The sequence below is a fragment of the Triticum urartu genome, unplaced genomic scaffold (genome assembly GCF_003073215.2).
Source record: "Triticum urartu cultivar G1812 unplaced genomic scaffold, Tu2.1 TuUngrouped_contig_9121, whole genome shotgun sequence".
NCBI lineage: Eukaryota > Viridiplantae > Streptophyta > Magnoliopsida > Poales > Poaceae > Triticum > Triticum urartu.
This window is the reverse complement of record NW_024120136.1, coordinates 159-5,458: the sequence shown is the minus strand read 5'-3', so window position 1 is coordinate 5,458 and position 5,300 is coordinate 159. Positions and strand designations below refer to the sequence as shown.

Sequence of the window (5,300 nt, the reverse complement as noted above, 5' to 3'; positions counted from 1 at the left end):
TGTCCACTGTTTAATTTGCATGTCCCATCTCATTAGGCAAACATAGCCAACCTCTATTTTTAAAATTCGGTGAACAAGAATCATGTTTGTTGCAAAGGTAAGCGCAGTCGTCAGACTATATGAGCCAGGTTAGCAAACCAATGCACAGGCATGTTCAGTCTGTCAACAAATAAGGATGAACTACCATATACCATATACTAGTACCTGGTGATCATACTGCCGAAACATTCAGAATGCATGACCATAATACCAAACATTTCACAAAACAATACACCAGCAGCATGCATACTATCTTCAAAATCAGTTTGTAAATTCAGAATGTGCTTCCACGACCCTGCAAATTTCAGACTTGTCAGCACCACTGTTTGAAAATTTCAGAAAGCACGACCATATAGCCAACAAATTCAAATAAAATAACACAGCATCGTGTGACAGAGTTTCGTGTTTATTGTAAAACAAGCCATCAAGGCATTGTTATGACTAACAGCAGACCAGCACACTCAGCAACCATTTGGGAGTGCTACAAAGGGAGTAACCACCGGATACATTTTGTTCTACAGAATTACTCTCTTCACGAAAACAGCACATAGAAAACCTTGAAGCGACTGATCAGATGGCGCTCATCCGACGGCGGCTTTAGTCTTACTGTTGTATGACTTTGTAAAGTCTTGTGAGAATAATTAATGAAGTGGCCGTATGCATCGTCCAGATGCAGAGGCCGGGGGTCATCCTCCTTTTCTAAAAAAAGATGGCGCTCATCCATAGATCACCTACTCTTTTGTAGTTGTTTCGCCTGTGACCTTCAACGCCACAATTTTTGCACCTTGCCGGTTTGCGAACAGGCTTCAGGATATCGCCAGGTCTGGGCAGGTTGTCCTCTTATGCCCCTGCTGACGACATATCGTGCAGAACCTCATCCATTTGCTTAGACCCTCGTATGGCGCCTTCTCTTGGGCAGTTGTTGGGCGACCCATCTCTTTTCGCTTCTTTGGAGCCAACAATCCAGCCAGCATGTTCCCACTTGTTCACTGAAGTAGCTTCAGCATTCAAAGCTCGGATAGATGCATCTCCACTTCCATCAAGAATTGTCGCCTGCACTGGTGCCTGATTAACGACATCTCCATTTTAAGCTATCCTCCTAGCCCATCCTTCACCTCTGCAAAGTGTTGCATATCTATATCAAGCAACTCTTACTGAGAGACATGAATTTCTCACAGGCCTCAACACTTGTGTCACCCATCCACGCCAGCTCCATGGCATGCATGTGCATGTTGAAATGCCTGAAGCTGAATGGGTTATTGTGGGCATTATCTCTCAGATATTAAGTAAGGTGAGGCAGTAGTATGTCGCGTGCATCTCTGGTCCATCGCTTGACGATGTGTTTCTGTGGTATCTCTATTATATGAATGAAATCCAGCACCTGCACATTTTAACTTTCTCCGTTAGTTCACCATAGGCTGTGCACAAATGTGTCCAACCGCAAAGTGACCATACCTTAAAACATAGCTGCATAGCAGACCCATGTGTGCAAATGGCTCACACTCACATTCAAGTTCATCACCCCCTTCCAGTACATTTACCTCGTACGACACTCTGCAGCACTTTTCTCTCCTTGCAGCCTCCATGTGAATCGCACGATAAAGTTTCCCCTTCTCAAGCTCTTCAACTTGGTATGCCCCCACACTCATAGAGTATATGCCTAAACTGCTCGAACATAGCTCATGTGTATATCTTACTAGGATGACGATCGATAGCTAAGTTTGCATTGTAGAGGCCTACTCTGAAACACAGATAAACCAAATTAGTTACTGGGCTAGCAGTTCATATATACTGTCAATCATCAAATAAATCTTACTATTTGTGTCTGTTTCTCCTCGTAGTTCTCCTCTGCTTCCCTGTCAAACTGAAGTCTCATGTACTTCTTGATAAACATATTCACTGGACAACCCGATGGAACATTATTCTTCAGCATGTTGTTTGTACGTTCAATGCGCTGTGTGCTGGTCATCTTTGCACAGAAAACACCTTTGAAATATGGCTTCTCCCACTTGTGCCGTATTTCATACAGTTGCGTCATGTATGAGTGAGTCTTTAGATTGTATTTCTCCACCAAGATCTTCCAAGCTTCCTCGAATTTGTCGATTGTAAGCATGTGATTCACTACCTTGTGGAACTCTGCCCTGAACTCACTCTTCTTGGTGTACAATGAATTGAGTGATTCTTTTGCCTTTTTTTAGCACGTGCCACTTGAACCATCGATGCACCGGTCTGAGGCATTACATTTTTTATGGCAAACTCCATTGCGCAGCATTGATCTGCACAACAAGTTAAATCATATTACAATCCATGTTTCAAAAACATCAATCCTGAAATGGATGAACCACACATTTTTTGTATTATAAAGGTTCAAACATGTCAGAATTGTTTTGGGCGCACTCACTCCCATCATCCTAACGAACTCCGTGAAAACCTACTCAAATGTTCTCTCTTATTCATCACGAACCAAAACCCCAGCTAGGATGATACTCTGAAAATGATTGTTCACACCGACGAATAGACCAAATGGCATGTTGTACATGTTTGTTCTGTAAGTCGTATCGAAAGTAACGATGTCTCCAAAGAATGTGTACTGCAACCTGCTGCTCACATTCGCCCACATCAAATTTGTTATCGGACCATCGTTGTCTGCTTGCACACGATAAGTGAAGTGGCGATCTCTTGAACTGAGTTCTGCGAAAACCTCCATAGTTTCCTCACATCATCTTCAGCCCGCACCCTGGTGATTTTGCCACACAAATTTTTCAGAGCTCTTTTTGTAAAGGGGGGCTTCTCCATTGAGCCCAAAAAAAACTTCCAATAATGTTGTGTACTTTTGCTAGGTTCACATTGTTCTGGCGCAACTGCTCAACCAGATCTCTGCTGTAGACATCAATGTGCTTGTGCAAATGCCAGTGTATTGTCTGCCCATATGTTGGACACAACGAGTGGTTGTGCTGCTCACGATGCTCAGCTATGTACCAACCATTGGCCTTTGAACGGAGCAATCTTATCAGTGTAGGGCATTCGCATCGGCACGATCAAGTGTCCTCCACCCCGGGTTTTCCCTGCAAAACCATTTCCAAGAAAATACCATGGGTCATGTTTGATGAACTGCAAGAGTAATCAGATTAATACAATTTTACGCAACTATGGTTATGGTGGAATACCGCACAAACACAAACTTCCATGCATTTTGTCCTCTCCACATTCAGTCTGCTCTTCCCGTGCCTTATCCCGAACGCCTTCTCCCAGGAGTAGATATTGTGAAAGTCATAGGCCTCGCCGAGCGTATCAAAGCTTGTGCCAATTGCAGGCACGATCACAATCTCCCCTGGTTTCTCAGCGAATCCACGATTAGCCTTCCACAGGGCGCTGGGACGTCCAGGGTTAGGTGTCCTTCCTGGAGCAGCTGCTCCAATTCTCACCCTGTTTCTTAAATAAAAAAAATCACTTTTCCCAGCATGTGTTTATGCTAAATACGGCTATATTAATCAATTGGTATCCACACTTCTCAAATCATTTTCCATTTATGAGGGATGATCCTTTATGTTTGTGTCCAACTCAAAGTCCGATATTACAGTTTATCAACTCAGGTGCGCTATATGCTTGCTCATGTCAGGATCCAATATGCAGTGAACTAATCAATATTGCTCAGACTTCTTTTAATCATCAGGTGCATGCTAATCTATGTACCAATTTTAGGTTCCACGGAATTTGTTTGCACTACAAGAAGACATGAATGAAATCTGCTGCCTGGAAGACAGAATAATCATGTGAGCAAGTCAGTTTATGCAATTTTCAAGATCACCCGGCAAAACCAAATGCCATGATTTTCCTTGTTTAGTCGTCTGTTCGGTGCTAGTATGTTCACTACTGGCTAGAGTGAAAGCAACGAGGTCCAAACAATATATTAAACTCTTAATATTGTTTCTATCCCAAAAATATGCACCTAAAATCTCTGTTTGCAAAAAATATTCAACAATTCTGCAGGTCAATTCATGCATTTTCTAACTACAACTTGATAGAACAAATAGTCCCCAAATTCAATCACCCTAATCCAAGAGATTACCTTCTAGTCCAGCCTGGAGTCTTTGGATGAATCGATTGGTCGGATGCATGTGGTTCAACATCCCTTTCGCCCGCAACTCCCCCCTCCGCTGCACAGATCTGGCCGTCCGTGCTACCCCCTGCCATGGGGGGCAGCTCATCCGCACCTATCGCCACCGCGGGGAAGCAGAGCGGCTCCATCGGAAACTCGTTGTCGCTCGCATCGGCCAAATCTAGGACCATCATACATATCCTTTTTTTTTTCAAATCTGGCATGAAGGAATAGCAGGCAGTAAGGATGCGTGGGGGGAGGGGATTACCTCCTAATAGGCTGTACACGGAACTCCATTATTCCAACAAACCACTGCTCTGCAATCTCCGCGCCCGCCCCACCGCCAATATCCGCTGCTCAGAGAGCCATAACCGTCGATGGAGATCCAGCAAAGCGTAGCCAGAGGTAGGAGACAGCCCCGCACTTGTCCTCATCCGTCATTTACTCTTCGGCCTACCGCCGCCTACCGGAAACCTGAATTCCTAAGCCACGGATCAGGAGAAGATCACGGTCCCGAGCCATGGCTCGGGCATTCTCCCGTCACGGCGGCATCCACGCGCTCCGGAGCTGTCGTCGCCTGTCGACCGTATTTCCTTTTCACATGATTTAAAAATGGTCGACTGCCTGGCTCAGTAAAGTAACGCGTCCCATCCCGAGCCGCCAGGATACCGTGCTCACGTGTGCTCGCGAGCAGAACAACCCAGCATTGGGTGAAATTCACCTTGACGTGTTGACATCAGCCACGCTCGCCGTCCTCGACACGCCACACCTATGAGCATTAAGAGCAACTTCAACGGGCCGACCCAAACGGACTCGGCTGCCCGCCCGCCGTCCGCCCTGTTTTTCATATAGGTCGGCAATGCGCCCAACGCGCCGACCCATATGTGCAGGCGTGGCCGCCCAATTTTATATTGATTTGCATTTAAACATATTGTGAAATGAAATAACAAGTAAAATAGTTCCCAAATAAATAGTATAGTTTTACAAGCCAAATACAAATAAAAATGTTCCACATAGTTTTGCAAACGAATAAAAGAAGATACATCTATTGGTTGCCAACATGAGTCCACATATGCTCAACCAAATCATTTTGCAGTTGCACGTAAGTTTCCCAATCACGCATGTCTTCATGAAACTGAGTGAACTGCTCAAATGTTGCCGC

General features: G+C 44.8%; 1 long non-coding RNA gene across 4 annotated transcripts; it reads right to left on the bottom strand.

Annotated features, from left to right (window-relative positions):
- Window positions 1-392: 392 nt before the first annotated feature.
- On the bottom strand, window positions 393-4,750 carry LOC125532118. Of its 4 annotated transcripts, XR_007293747.1 has the most exons (7): window positions 4,407-4,750; window positions 4,109-4,319; window positions 3,207-3,465; window positions 2,441-3,104; window positions 1,856-2,315; window positions 1,495-1,780; window positions 393-1,420 (listed from the first exon to the last, which is right to left on the bottom strand). It is a non-coding gene; the product is annotated as an uncharacterized LOC125532118 (long non-coding RNA). The 4 variants fall into 4 exon arrangements; XR_007293749.1 differs by having other exon boundaries at window positions 1,856-3,104; window positions 3,207-3,471; XR_007293748.1 differs by having other exon boundaries at window positions 1,856-3,104; window positions 3,188-3,465.
- Between the last annotated feature and the right edge of the window lie 550 nt (window positions 4,751-5,300).